Source organism: Neofelis nebulosa, chromosome 8 (genome assembly GCF_028018385.1).
Source record: "Neofelis nebulosa isolate mNeoNeb1 chromosome 8, mNeoNeb1.pri, whole genome shotgun sequence".
NCBI lineage: Eukaryota > Metazoa > Chordata > Mammalia > Carnivora > Felidae > Neofelis > Neofelis nebulosa.
In genome coordinates this window covers 124,272,372-124,288,390 of record NC_080789.1, presented here as the reverse complement: position 1 = coordinate 124,288,390, position 16,019 = coordinate 124,272,372, and the positions used below count along the sequence as shown (strand labels likewise).

Genomic DNA, 16,019 nt, shown 5'->3' with positions numbered 1-16,019 from the left:
GTTTCTATTGTCCTTACATTGCAAATCACAAAATAGGATCCTGTTAGTCCACCAGATCGAACAAAAACAAAGAGGTCAATCTTATGGAAATAAGCAAAAACCACCCAAACAAGAATGGAGGCTATTTATTCAGTTTGCCCTAGCAAGAGTCAGCTTCCATCACTTCCCTTTGGTAGAGACTCAAAAGCAGGCAGGGGATTGGGAAAGTTTCTCCTTTAAAAAAAGAGGAGGCTTCAGGTATGCTCTGATTGGACGTTGTTGGCATGGAGAAGCTGGAGGTGGGTTCATTAGAAGCAGAGCATCTCGGGCGATCGATTCGGGGACAGTATTTGGGTTTTACTGAGTTAGACCTAGAGACAAAAGATAGGAAAGCTGTCAGTTATTCACCAAGTCCTGATCATTCTGGGCTGAGTGCTGCTGAGGTTGTTTCCCTGGACTGGTTTCTGCAGAGGCTGGGGGTAAGAGTTCTGTTGTCATCCATGGGCTGGCCATCGTCTGTTCGTGTATGCTCTCTCAAACTGTAGTTGTAGTTCTATTTTCTCCTAGGTGACCAGTTCCTACTTTTTAGGAACCAAACAGCATTCTTTTTACGGCCCTGAAACACTCATTATTTAGGAAAAGAACTCCACTTCCTGAAACAGACACTACATAGTTCTCCAAATAGTTACCAAGGCATCATTTTGTTCCTGCATAGCGAGAGGAATCTTCAGAAGATCTGAAGCACAGGCCGTTGGGATTCTGTGTATGTGAGAAGGCCAGCAGTTTTCAAAACCCCTCTCCATCTCCTTGGCTAGCATGTGACTCTGGTGGTCCCTGACTGCCCCAGCCAGGCCCCTCAACAGACAACAGAGGATGTGCCAGGAGCAGAAGTCATATAATATCTGTAAGAGGCTATTCTGACTCCTGCAGAGTGCCTGCTATTTTGGCAACAGTGTTGTTATAGCAACTCGCAGAGGGCAACATAATTCTTCCCTGAGCACTCTTTAGCTGGGGTGCGACCTAAAGAAAGGAGAGTTGCACAGAAGCAGAGGTGTTTACTCTCTGTCCAGAACTGGTAGCCTACTGAGATTCAAAGAGGAGAACACGCATTCCTAGAACTCTGTGATCTCTAGGCAGGATGCTGAATCTTCTTAATCATTTGTAAAAGCGAAAATCCCTTTGCTCAGGGATGTATTAACACTCCTCAGAATATAGTCCCGATTGTTACTATACCCATGATTTTGTTATTCAGCCAGTTTTTCTCTTTTCTGCCTTAACAGGGAGATCACATAATGTCAATGGTTTTGAGTCAGTGAAAAAAAAAAAAAAAGGAGGCAGGACAGTGCAGGTGCAGAGAGGTATATGCTGGATAATCACTCGGTGCTAAGGTCTGCCAGGCACAAACAGTATGGATATCATCTTGCCTGGTCCTGACATCAGCCTAGTGTGATTTGTGTCTCTAGGTTCACTGGGTAATCTCAGTGACTTTTACATGTGGGCAATTTCAGATTTAGGTTTGGTATTTTTCCTAAGCTCTTCCATTAATGAATAAAGGTATTTAAACCTGGGCCTGCCCAACTCCCCAGATTTATCGTTTCTGCTTGACTTCGCTTCCTCTAATACGAGGAAAAGTAAATGGTACTTTGATTATGTAATGATTTTGGACAATGGCAGCACCCGAATATTGATGTGAAAGTAATTTGGGGGTTTCAGTCTGGCTGGAAAGGGACTTCTCTTGAAGCTAGATTTCATAACAAGATGACCGCTTTTATTTTTTAAGGGTTTATTTATTCTGATGCCGTTCTGAGGATGATGGAGATTATTGGGGACTCAAGTCCCATAAGTCACTCCTTGGCACACTACCTCTAGTTCTGGAAACAAAAGCCTACATCTGAAACTTCTCTGCAAAATTTATTTATTCTGGCCCTTGAAATGGCATTTTTGAACATTATTGTGTCTCTTTTAGGGAAAATATTTTTGCCTGATTGAGTTAAACAGAAATAAGGAAGAAAGGAACCAAATGGTTGTGGAGTGGCTACTCTGTGCCGGGCATTATGACAAGGTCTTTCTTAGGAATAAACATTTTGATTTATGTCGCTTAATACAAGCAATGAGCATGAAGGACTACGTGTGCTTTTCCCTTTAGATGCTTCCAAAGTTGATGTCAAGAATCTGAATGGTTTTGTCCCAGAGCCCTGACTGTAGCAGTGGCTGTTAAAATGATCTGTATCCCTGTGAGACTTAAACCACCCAGAATGGCATTCGAGCACATGTCCCCCACTTCTGCCGTCGTCTAGACTTGATATCCCACTTTCACCAAAGACAAAAACAAAAGACAATAGCATACTTACTATTCTGGCACAGATTCATTCAGAAATAAACAAAGGCTGTTATTTTTTAAACTTGGTGACAGTATATTTTCTGGCTCTGCACAAGAACAGATAATAGAGGGACTGTAAAACTTAGTATCTCAATTACAGAATTCTTCCAGTAGAAATTTCTTGTTGTTGTCATCATTTTCTTTCTTTTTTTTTTTTAATATCCCCCCCATGAAGATATAAAGATGTTTTGAAACTGATTATATTTCCTGATGAGTGAGTAGGAACTCAACAGTTGGCAAATGCCTCTGTTGGTCTGACTGTTGATTTATGAAAGACCTTTCTTCTTGTACTTTCTCTGTTCATGTGGACATATGACCACGTGGCCAGGTAAGAACAATGCCTTCTTACGATTGGTACGTATTAAAAGCAGTTGCTCGTGTGCTACTTTTTGTAATTACTTTGGGAATATAAGGCTTCCAAGCCTTTCAGGTAAGGTTGAATTCCGTTCATGATTCAACTTTGTTCGAGCAGCATTCAGTGAATCCCATGACCCCAGGGACAGGTGCACGGACAAGCAGCACATAAGTCTTCACCTTGTTGCTGGCTGTTTTTCCTCTTGGCTGGCACAGAGCTCTTGAAGCATCAGTGGCATTATGGAATGGGGAGGCCCTGAGCAGTGAGAATTATTGATCTTCCTGAAGATCAGATTCGTCAGCTGACTCCTTGTAATGGTGCTGGTAATCTATAGTTCTTCACCTTTAAAGAAATCCAACACAGATTCTTTTCTAATACCCTGTACCTGAACCACACATGTAGTTTTTATCACTAATTTACATGCGGTATTTTGAGCTTCACATTCCCTCTCTTGGGACAATGAAAATGTTTCTGGAAAGGGTTGTCAGGGGTGATTTTTTTTTTCCTTGCCTTGATTCACAAGCACTGGGATGACTTAAAGAAGGGGATAGTTACAAATAGCAATTATGGATCCTATAACTCCACAATCCAAAGCGACTCAGAAATTGTGAGCCAGTCCGCTGCCTCTCGGGTGTTGCGTGTGTGGCTGGACCACAGGCCACCCTTTGAGTTGCAGACAGTTAGACCACAAAGCGGATTTAGCTGTTAGTTTTGAAGATGTAAATGTTCTGCAAAGCCTCAGATTAAATTGTGCCGCCTACCAGCAGCATGTCTTGTGGATTTCTCATTTTGGTACCAAGTTCAAAGTTGCAGGCATATCCAGCAGTTGTATCATCTGTTCACATTAAAGCTCCTATCTGAGGAAGGTACAGTTGAGAATGGTCAGCAAATGTGTGTGATGAATATGGCTAAAACTCAGAGGCCACCTGTTTTTCTCCAAAATGCATATGTGGAAAATCTTTCTGATCTTCATCGATAGCACATGTCAAATTGTGTCTGCACCTTCCGTTTACCGATTTTATAACAGGTTTCTCTAAAAAGTTAGCAATTGCTAACTGCTGCACACAAGGCTATTATATGTGTTCTAATATTTTATTGCAGTCCATAACCAAGCAATCTACTTGAAAGGAAAGAAGTTGCTGGCAGGTACTTAATCTTGCTTGGGGTTGCTTTGATGATTGTTTTACGTAGAAACAGGCAAATTCTGTAATGCCCCATGTGGGCAGAATCTTCCTGGTATCTGTGCAACATAGAGAATACATCAGAATATTCTGGGATAATGAAAATCTGACTGCTTGTGTGTCTCAAGTCTAAGTAAGCTGTCTCCGTTTCAGAGGCCTGGCAATCACAATAATGAATATAAATACAGGGTAATAATAAGACACATCATCCCATTTCACAGAAATAGAATAATGAAAATTGGCAGAATACTGCCACGCTCATTCTTTCCTCGGGCCGCTTTCCACTCAGTGAACTCAGAGAAGATAATAAATACTTATACATGTGAAGAATGTGATAGTGCAGATTTGTGACATTTTCCAAAAGAAAGAAAAGTGCCACCTGGGATTGAATAGCTATGCTACTGTATTTATTATGGATGTGAAAAGCTGTTGTAGATTTTTTTTTTTTTAATGAGGCATTTCCATTTTAGGAGGTCTGAACTTGCAGAGGCTTCAGTATGTGGTTGTAGACTCAAAAGCTGTGTGAAGGAAGTACTAAGATTAATCCTGGAGAAGCGCACTTATTTGACTCAAGAGTGAATTGAAATTTTCCAAATGCCCTGTCGGTGTCAGATTTGGTTCCTCAGGAAATGAGAAAGAAAGCATTGTGAGGGTGTGTGATTGAAAAGGAGAAGTCCTGAATAAGTTAATCAGCACCCAGAGGGAGACCCTTATTCCGTAGAGAGTCGGGACTAATGTGGAGACAAGGTGACATCCGAACCATGTGAGGAAGAGAGAGTTAGACAGCAGCCAAGTATCAAGATATTTCTAGACAGAGTTTTGCACGGATAGGCAGGGGCAAGGATCTAAACTCCCTTTTAGACTGTGTGTCTTAATCTGTGCAGGCCACTAGAGCAAAACTACCACAGACTGGGCAGCTTAAACAATGAACATTCGTTTCTCACAGTTCTGCAGTCTGGAAAGTCCAAAATCAAGTTGCTGGCAGGTCTGATGAGAGCCCACTTCCTCGTCCATAGAGAGCTCTCTTTCTGGACTGTCCTCACATGCCTGATGGGGTTAGAAAGCTCTCTAGGGTCTTTTTTATAAGGGCCCTAATCTCCATTCATGAGAACTCCACCTTAAAGGATCTAATCATGCCCCAAAGGCCACCCCTCCTCATGCCATCACATTGGGGATTGGCTATCAACATATGAATTTGGGGGGCGGGGAGGACACAAATGTTCAGTCCATAACACTATGCCAAGGAACTGCATCCAAAAGCCCAAATCTGAGGGGTGGAAAGATGAATTACATCTAGATGAGAATTGTTGCGAGGTAAGATGAGATAGCCATTAGAGGAGAGTTATGGGTGAAGGTAAGAATTTCAGAAATACTTAGATTTCTAATCATTAACCACTGTGAACAAAGCCTTGCCCCACCTTCTGGTACTCCCTGGACTCTGAGAGTCAGTTGTGGGTCCCTGTCATTCCCTTCCCTGAGGGTGACCTGTTACACCCTTGCCACCACCCCCCTCCTTTGGGCTGGAATTGGCCTCAGGTCTTCAACTCTGTGTTGCCAAAGGTTGTATGCTAACTGACAACAAAATCTATTTTAATTCCTTCTGTTTTGGTAATAGGCACAAACACCTAGCGGTAAACTTCTGATTTAATCCCATTCGGTTTCTTCTGGAATATTGACAAGGATTTTTAGTCTTCCAAGAAGAACATGCACTGGAAATAGTAGATCAGGCAGAATTCACCTGCAATTATCGCTCATCCTCTTAAAAGATGATGAGGATTAAAATATAGCATCATAGATCTCGCTCAATTATAGATTATTCTTAGCTTGACATGCCAGCTTTTTATCGAAACAAGAATGAAAAAAGAGCCATAGCTGTCCTTCATAGAGCTCCATAAGGAATAACTGAATTATCTCTATGATGCTTCACTGTTAGCTAATTGAGTTTATTTGCAGTCATGGCATGGAAATAGTCTTTGGAGTGATACACACAGATTGTAAAATTATTAAGTGTGATAGTCATATAATTTATTTTCAGAACAAGAATTATGTTTTAGAGTGAATAATATTCTTGTGATCTTCATTTACAAAGAACAATACCATACTTACTCTCCCTCCTGCCAAACCCCTTAGGTTAACTAAAAAAAATATTGCAGTTTTTCCTACCTCATTTTCTATTCATGAGGACCCTGCCATATCTTCTGCCTTTCTTTGTATTATCTAGGGCAGTAAGGGGAGATTCCTAATAGAGGGAACACCAGGTAACTGTTTAGCAGTTGAAATTTTATTTTATCATCTTGCAATCATATTTTTCCTCTTTATCCAGAAGAACTTCCCATGGGACGTTTAAAATACACTTTTGTGAAAATCATTATTTCAACATCAAAAATCATAGTATTGCTTAATGTCATAGGTCTAAATCTTTATCCAGATTGATTTTTAAAAATCATGCTGAAAAAACAGATGAATTGTTTTGGTAGTCCAGAATGTGTCCAGTCTTTACATGTTGAGCAAAGGGCTCAAGGTGAAGAAGCCAGTGACCACTAAGTATGGGCTGGCAGTCAGGATCAGCAAAGCCAACAGATGCGTGAGTCCCCTGTTCTCTGGGCAGCCCATGGAGAAGTATCCCACCGTGGGACAGTGCTCCAGGCAGGGCTGGGTCCCATTTGCTTTTCCTCTTTATTGGACAAGCATGAGAGGGCATTGCACAGAGGAAATAAATACTCAAAGATCAAGCACAAGCAGTCCTGGCTTACCTGCCAGCTATTTAGGAAGAGCCGGGACCCAGGCTGGGGTTGCCAGGTGCAGTGGAGGATTGAATTCAGGTTGAGCCCATCTCCTTGCAGGGCGTATAGCCTATCTCCTCAGCTATGTAGCTTCTGGGCAACAAAGAGACAACTTCTGGGGTCATTCACTGGACAGTCCCATTTTATATTAATGGATTATGTCTTAAGGACCAGTTTTTTTTCTGTGATTTTCTTTCAGAATCAGAAACAATAATAAAGTGATTGTATCTCAAAGATTAAATAGGTCCAAGTTGGCACAGGCATGTCAACAACATGATTTTTTATGACTACATCTGGGGAAGTACTGGGCCCATTGCTTCTTCCCAGGAAGACATGTAGCTTAATGAATCTGCCAGCCTCTGTGATGGAAACTTGCTTAATTTTTAGAAATACTAATCCCAGTTATATACACTAAATCACACCAAGTCTTTGCCATTTATTTTACCTAACAAATTAATATGCACTTTACAATGTAGCACCAATGCATTGGAAAAATAAAGACTATAGGTCTTGGGTAAACAATGACGTTCTGTAACTTTATGTGATACCCATAAGTTTCGGTGGACCTTTGTCAAAGATATCTCATGGGTCTTTGCCAAATATTGTGACTCAGATGGAAACAATGTCACATATAAACATTATATATAATCAACCATTGCAAATATAGGAGGCACTGGGGCACCTGGGTGGCTTAGTTGGTTGAGTGTCTGACTCTTGATTTCAGCTCAGGTCATGATCCCCGAGTCATGGAATCAAGCCCTGCATCGAGCTCTGCACTGAGCTTGGAGGTTGCTTAAGATTCTCTCTCTCCCTCGGCCCCTCTCCCCTGCTCATACTTTCTCTCTTTCTCTAAAATGTAAAAAAAGAACAAATATGGGAGACACTTAAAAATTTTCTGACTGTTACAACTTAGGGTATGAAAAATTCCTTTTTTTTTATTTTTTAGCAATAATGTATAATACACTTTGCTAAGTATTCAAGAGACTTTTACTTCACCTTGCATTTCTGAAGTAGTTTTAAGACAGAGAAGGGCCTCTTTTTAACAAAGCATGCCTGTGTATATTCATATTCTTTGCTTTTTGCATTTGTCATAAAGAAATTTGCTAATGTGGCACTCTATACTCTATTAAGGAATGCATCAAATATATGAAGGTCCTTTTAAGAAAGGGTGGTTAGCATTCAGAATGAAAAGAGGCTGCTTTAATTTTCTTTTTGTGTATCCCTGAAAGAAAACCTTTCTGTTCATGCCCCAGCGATGCATAGATGTCTGGATCTGCCTAGAAACAAGAGAGGAAACAAAGCCCTTGGGAACAGTTGGTTTGAGCTATTTTCTATATGGTATTTCAAGCCTGAGCTCTTAAATTGAAATAATAGTTTGGAATCCATGGCACTAAATTGAATGAATGGATTAAACACTGCTGAAATTATTTCTCTTTTAGAAGTAATTTCTAGCTCTTTTGTAAACGTCATGTATTTACCCAATCCCCAGCTAAAAAAGCACAGCTAGGGGAAACACTAACATTCACCTTTTAGACAATCTATCTATCTATCTATCTATCTATTTCCATTCTTTTGGATTCTCAGTACTGATCCCATTTGGGACCAACAGGATTTGAAAGAAAAACTTGCAAAGTAAGATTCTGTATGTGTAAGTTAAACATTCACTTAGTCACAGCATCTTTCATTAAGGGGGTCTTTTAGGTACTGCCAAAACTAAAAGTATCTCATCTGGTGATGGGATTTTCTGCCTAGAAAATGTAATGCTAGTAACACTTCCTAAATTTTTAGGGTTTCATGAATTCTAGCCTGGAAAATTTTATAATTTTCAAAGATGAATGCAATGATTTGTGATTATCAGAGTTCTCTTCTCTAATAACATTTTAGTTTCTGATATTCTAGGTTAGACTCTGCACAGTGTTCGTATTTGAATGCAAATTTTTATTTGTTCTATCACTTAAAAATAGCATAGAGTAAAGTATTGTTTAAAATTTCATGTTCTGGGGCCACCTGGCTGGCTCAGTCAGTAGAGCATACAACTCTTGATCTCGGGGTTGTGGGTTTGAGCCCCATGTTAGGGGTAGAGATTACTTAAAAATAAAATATTTTTTTTATAGTTCACATTTTTATTTTTATTTTATTTTTATTTATTTATTTATTTTTATTTATTTTTTTCAGTATATGAAGTTTATTGTCAAATTGGTTTCCATACAACACTAAAATATTTTTTTTTAATTTCATGTTCTGAAAATTTTTACAAAGAACATTAACAAATCTTCCCAAAGAACTTAAAAAACAGGGGACACCTGGATGGCTCAGTTGGTTGAGCATCCGACTTCGGCTCAGGTCATGATCTCATGGTTTGTGAGTTTGAGTCAGCACAGAGCCTGCTTTGGATCCTCTGTCCCCCTCTCTTTCTACCCATCCCCCACTCTCTCAAAAATGAATAAACACTTAAAAAAAAAGAACTTAAAAAAACAGTGAATCTGTCCATTATAAAAAGTATTATACAACAATCTCTTATCTTAACAATGAATTAGTAGCAATTATTTTATCTTTATTAAATACCAATGGAACAAAGAATGACTTGTGGTCTTTCTCTGTCCATTGAGTAGTAAGATATCTCTTTATTATTTTTTTTTTAATTTTAATGTTTTATTTATTTTTGAGACAGAGAGAGACAGAGCATGAGCAGGGGAGGGACAGAAAGAGAGGGAGACACAGAATCCGAAGCAGGCTCCAGGCTCCGAGCAGTCAGCACAGAGCCCGACGCGGGGCTCGAACTCACGAACTGCAAGATCATGACCTGAGCCGAGGTCGGATGCTTAACCGACCGAGCCACTCAGGCACCCCATCTCTTTATTATTTTTACAAGTGAATGGGATTAATCTTTACCAGAATAGAAGAGTGTCCTATTCAAATAGGAAAAATGCAATCCAAAGAATAAGAAAACAACTTTATGAATATGTTTAGAAATGTGCCAGATCAGGGGCGCCTGGGTGGCTCGGTCGTTTAAGCATCCGACTTCAGCTCAGGTCATGATCTCACAGTCCGTGGGTTCAAGCCTTGCGTCGGGCTCTGTACTGACAGCTCAGAGCCTGGAACCTGCTTCAGATTCTGTATCTCCTTCTCTCTCTGCCCCTCCCCTGCTCATGCTCTGTCTCTCTCTGTCTCAAAAATTAATAAAAACATTAAAAAAAAAAAGAAATGTGCCAGATCAAAATAATAATTCCCATTAGAAATTTTTCTCACAAAATATTTAGACAAAGCTTTGTATATACACTGGTCCTCAAAAACCTTGTGGAAAGTAGTGTTTTTGCTTGAAACCTAAGAAAATAATCAATACATTCAAAAGCCCTCCCTTCCCTCCTGCCAACAGCCCATCAAACAGGAGTCGGCTTATGGATGACTTAAGACAACTACAGTTCAGGTATTCGTTGGTCCACAAAGAACTGAACTGGAGGGGTGCCTGGGTGACTCAGTGGGTTAAGCATCCAACTTCGGCTCAGGTCACGATCTTGCAGTTTGTGGGTTCCAGCCCCACATCGGGCTCAATGCTGACAGCTCAGAACTGGGAGCGTGCTTTGGATTCTGTGCCTCTCTCTCTCTCTCTGCCCCTTCCCCACTCGTGCTCTGTCTCTCTCTGTCTCTCAAAAGTAAATAAAAACATTAAAAAAGTTAAAAGAACTGAACTGAACTGGAAATCAGTATCACTTTTGCCATGATGGTCAAAACGTTATTTTGCCTCATTGAATAGGTTTGCTTGGTCTGAGCAGATGTAGAACATATTTGACATGCATTGTTTAAGCATATTTTTTTGTCGCTGAACAATCATAACTGCCATTTGAAGGATTTTTTTTTTAATTTTGCTTTGTTAAGGTGTATTTCTTACTTTGTTATTAAAAAAAAAAAAAGAATGTGGGGCGCCTGGGTGGCGCAGTCGGTTAAGCGTCCGACTTCAGCCAGGTCACGATCTCACGGTCCGTGAGTTCGAGCCCCGCGTCAGGCTCTGGGCTGATGGCTCGGAGCCTAAAGCCTGTTTCCGATTCTGTGTCTCCCTCTCTCTCTGCCCCTCCCCCGTTCATGCTCTGTTTCTCTCTGTCCCAAAAATAAATAAAAAACGTTGAAAAAAAATTAAAAAAAGAAAAAAAGAATGTGATATATTCTTCATACAACCAAAGTCATTTGCATAAAAGGACAAAAGAAAAAAAATTCTGCATTTTTATGTTCTTAGGAAAAATGTTTAACCAACTTCAAAGGTAATTATTTTTTTAAGTTAGTGAACACTTGTGAATACAAATTAGAGTAAATGGTAAATGACTGTGGGACTGTCCTTCCTGATTTCCTATTGACTTCTTAAATGTTGGTCATAAAGAATCTAGGAAGAGGAAATGATTTCCTGCTTTGAAACAGTCCCTGAAACAAAGCAACGAGTAAGTTGACAGCATGGAAGCAAAATCTGGGACAAACATTAATTTTCTCACTTTGTTCCTTTTTATTCTAGCAGGGCTTTCTACTTTGTGATCTTCTGTCTGCTCAATAGCCACTACACCAATGTATCATTGTCTTTCTTTGATCTGCAGTTGCGAAATTAAAATTGAAGAATTTGACATCGTAGGTAGTAGTCTTAAAATTCCGTATGTGTAGGCAAGGTTGCTATACAGTGGAGATTTTTTAAAAGCTTATAAGTAGACATTTTGGTAATTTGTAAATGTATGTTATTTGTGTTATCTGTGCATATTTGTGCGTATGTGCATGTAGACATATGTGTATGCACATCATTCTTAATCATGGTAAGTAAAAGTCACCCTCTGTGGGGGAAAATGAAGGGTGGCTTGAATAGCTCCCTTCTACCTTACACTTATATACTTTAATTACGTGTCTTATTTTCCGGAGCAATACAGCTAGCATGTTTTTTCGTGGTCACAATAAAAATTAAACAGCTACCTGGAGGACTGGCCAACATTACCTTTTGCTTCAGTGAATACTTTAAATATGCTCTTTATTTTTTAAATGTTTGTTTGTTTGTTTGTTTAGAGAATGAGCTGGGGAGGGGCAGAGAGAGAGGGAGAGAGAATCCCAAGCAGGTTCCATGCTATCAGTGCAGAGCCTGATGAGGGGCTTGAATTCACAAACCATGCGTTCATGACCTGAACCCGATCAAGAGTTGGATGCTTATCTGACTGAGCCACTCAGGCATCCCTAAAAACACTCTTTAGATTATGCCTTGGAAGATTAGGGGAAATAGTAGAAGAAATCAAAGCATAATGAGTTTTTCTAAATAATAGGGATCAGAAATTATGAAAAATGGAAAGGAGATATGATGGTAGGCTTAAGATAATGGGGCAGCTCAAACGGGACTCTCCATTTCTCTCTTTCCTCACGGACCCCTCTCAGCACATGCACGTAGACCTTTATGAGGCTTGTTCCTTGGTTTGTTTCAATCACTGGGTCCCTCTTCTTCCTTAGTGGCAAAGTTGCCATCTCAACCAAGTATTTCTCTTGACTAGAAACTCACATACTGCTAACAGCTTGTGTAGTCTAAATCCATCCTCCCATGTCTCCATTCCTGCAAGGCCATGGGAGAGGTATAAAGTAAATTTTCTCCTAGAATAAGTGCAAAAGCCTCTCTATTTAAAGCAAGGTTTGGCAAATGGAACTCTGTGGATATTTTTCCAAACCCTAAAGGCATGAAATGACCAGACTATTTCAAAAGACTCAGACTAGAAGCCTACCTCAGATGACAACCTCTGTAGCAGATGAGACAATGCTGAATCTTATTTTGATGTTCATAAAGCATTCATTGATCTGAAGCAGATTTTTTTTTGGATGCAGGAAGAGTGGTATTTAAGTGAGGGTTAAACATAAAATCCAGAGAAGATGGAAAGATTGTACTTCCTTTTTGACCAAGAAAACCAAGACTCACTTGAGGCTTGGACCATAAGCAAGACAGAATGTGACAAGGGCTAGAACTAGATTACCAGCTAGTAGATTACCAGATATTTGTGTTGGCCATCTGCACAATAAAATGAGTAGTGAAGCGGGGTGTGCAATTATAGTTTGTCCACTGGGATTCTTTGTACAGCAGTAAATTTGTTTTTGCACCGAAATGGTCTGAGTGCCATTTTTCTTCTGCAGAAGAAGAGATGAAGAATGAAGGAAAGAAAGGTGGTTAAAGAGGTGCAGAGAAAGTATATATCCCATGGCCGTGGTGAGGAACCCCTTTTCCCCCAGGCACAGGCATAGGCGCAGGGACACATCCTTCGTCACCTATCTGGAAATGGTGCTTGTTTCCATTGGAGTCCCTGATGGAAGCTCATGCCTATGCACATGTTCTCCCTCATCCCTGAACCCGTATTTTTGAGGAATTACAGATGTGAGTCTGTCCGCAGACAAAATCATAGTAAGAGACAGCAGTGCTCGTGTTAGCAGTGTCACTCCCTACAGAGTTCTGGAGTGGAGCAAACGACGCCACAGTGGTTTGCCAAGGCGCAAGGGTTTCCTTGCAGAAAAAGTATCCTCTGGGCTTTAACAAGCCTCTGCAGCTTCTGCTCCTTCTCCAGTCATTTTGCTTCTAATGTGGCTGTTTCTATCCACCTTACTGCCTTTCTCTCCGCTTCCTCTCTCAGACAACCACAAATTGAAATGCTGCAAAAGCACCCATTCCTGCATACAGAGACAGAGAGACAGAGACAGAGAACAGAAATGCACTTTACTGCTTTCTGTCCAGACCACTGATGATAGAAAACCTGAAGCCACGCTGTGAATCTACCCACCCTGGGTGCAAATAGGACTTTTTCAGTTGACAGCAGGCATCAATAGTGCTTCCAGGTAGGCAGAGGCCATGGGCATCTAAGGAGAAAAAAGGGGGATAAGGTTCATGAAAACACTGGACCCTCCCGGGTTGTGTACCCACTTACTCCTTGGTGAATCATCCAGGGCCCCATTTCCCCATAGAGCAATCATGTCTTAACTTCCTGAAGGGAATCAAGAGAGACAGATTTCCAAGTTCCCCTGTGATGTGATCAATCTGGAATTTCTCTTTCCATTTTCCTGATGGATTATATATCTGCCTACTTCTAACATGAAGTAATCGAATTACGTTGTTAAAAATGGCTGTATAAACCATTTGGTTTTGTTTGATTACTTCCTTTCATTCCCATAGATTTCCTCCAAACAGAATTCCATATAGTAAAGATTTCACTTCCTAATTTATTAGCACACTCCAAGTTTGTTTTCCTGCGATTCTACTAAAATTGCCTTGCTTGGGTTCTGAGTGTTCTGACAATTCAGTCCCATATTTAAAGATAATCATGGGGGGCGCCTGGGTGGCTCAGTCGGTTAAGCGGCCGACTTCAGCTCAGGTCACGATCTCGCGGTCCGTGAGTTCGAGCCCTGCGTCGGGCTCTGGGCTGATGGCTCAGAGCCTGGAGCCTGCCTCCGATTCTGTGTTTCCCTCTCTCTCTGCTCCTCCCCCATTCATGCTCTGTCTCTCTCTGTCTCAAAAATAAATAAAACGTTAAAAATAAAATAAAATAAAGATAATCATGGGATGTAGATTCAATTGGCAAGTTCTGATCCTTGGGGTCATGCCAGCAATAGTCCAAGTGTTAAAAAAAAAAAAAAATCAACGGCACATGTGGCATGATTTATTGCAAGGGAATTTCTTCTTGGATGTAGAAAATGGTGGGACATGGGGACTGTGGCAGACCAGAATGAGAACACCTGGTTGATGAGGTAGCTACTACCCAGCAGCAACTGACTGGGGCCGTGCTGGAACATGGGCACAGGACGGCCGATCTTAGTTTCTCAAGACATATCAAAACACTTAAATGTTGGCTATTCTTTAATTTTTTTTTATCTTAATCCCTTGTGGACTAATACAGTGATGACAAAATAAATATGTCTATGGGCCCATCTATCCAATGGATCACCAAATGCTGTTGCTGGCATACCCCCAACAAATGACTAATCAGATTCTTAATTGATACAAACTTACCACGTGGTCTCTCAGAAGGCCATTTTATTTCCAAGCCCTGAGAGGCTCCTCATCGGTGCCTTCATGTGTATCTCATAGGCAGCATACGATATGTTGAGTTGAATTCAGTCAGATGTAATATGATTCCAGGTTATATATTCCAGATATCTTCTGTCCTCCTTTTCCTCTATACTCACTTTAGGTAAATAAGATCCAAGCGGACAACTTCTTCTCGCTTCCATTGGAAACAAGTTCCTGAAAACAATAAGTGGAAGATGGTTTTAGAGGTCTTGCCTTCACTGGCTGTTTTGAAGGAAGTTTCCAAGATTATTTTCTTGTTCCTCAAAAATATTACAGTGTGCAAAATCGCTGTCATGAGAAATCTCTGGCTTATTTGTGATTGATCCAATATTCTATGTTTCAAAAGCATTCGGGCATAATGAGAAAAACTTCTACATATTCTGTTAATTTCATGTAAATATTGTTTTTTAAACTATCGACATTTTTTCAGATAATTATTTTGTGGTTGTTTCTCTTGGAAGACTGACACATTTTTTTTAATTACAATTTTTTTCTTCCAAATTTTTATTTAAATTTTAGTTACTTAAGGACTGAAACACTTTAGACTTACCGGCAAAAGAAATTTAGAAAATCAAAGTGATTTAAGACACTGGCAAAAGATTCAACTTTTAATAAGACAGAAGTGTGGTCTGGTCTGTGTCTAACCAGCTTACAAAAAACAATAAATAACAAATGGGCTAAACTGTGTGATCCTATGATCACCATGTATTCAATAGTAATGAGTATGTGTTTGTGTATGTATATATTTGTGTATGTATATATATATATGTGTGTGTGTGTGTGTGAAAATTAGGAATGTTTATGGCTACTGTGTATATATATACATACTGTGTAATGTTTATGTCTACTGTGTGTGTATATATATATATATATACACACATATATACATATACATATATATACACATATATATACATACACAGTAGCCACAAACATTATATATTATATAATAAATAGATATAGATATAATAAATATATAATATATATAATATAATATAATATATACATAATATATATACATACACAGTAGACATAAACATATTATATATTTATTATATATTTATTATATATAATATATATTTATATACATACACAGTAGCCATAAACATTCCTAATTTTCACATAGATTTGGAAGGAAAAAAAAAAGAATGAAACTCAACCAAATAACTGTTTGAAGAGCAAACTTTTAGTCTGAGAACCTTGTATCTCTTTTTAATTTTATAGCAGTTCCTATATATATCAACAAAATATTTGCTTCAAAGGTATGATGAAGTAACTTGGTGCA

At 39.5% G+C, this 16,019-nt stretch overlaps 1 protein-coding gene across 2 annotated transcripts in view; it reads left to right on the top strand.

Moving 5' to 3' along the window:
• PLXDC2 (plexin domain containing 2) overlaps positions 1-16,019 on the top strand; it is a 449,881-nt gene that overhangs the window by 173,126 nt on the left and 260,736 nt on the right. The gene's annotated exons all lie outside the window — the stretch shown is intronic.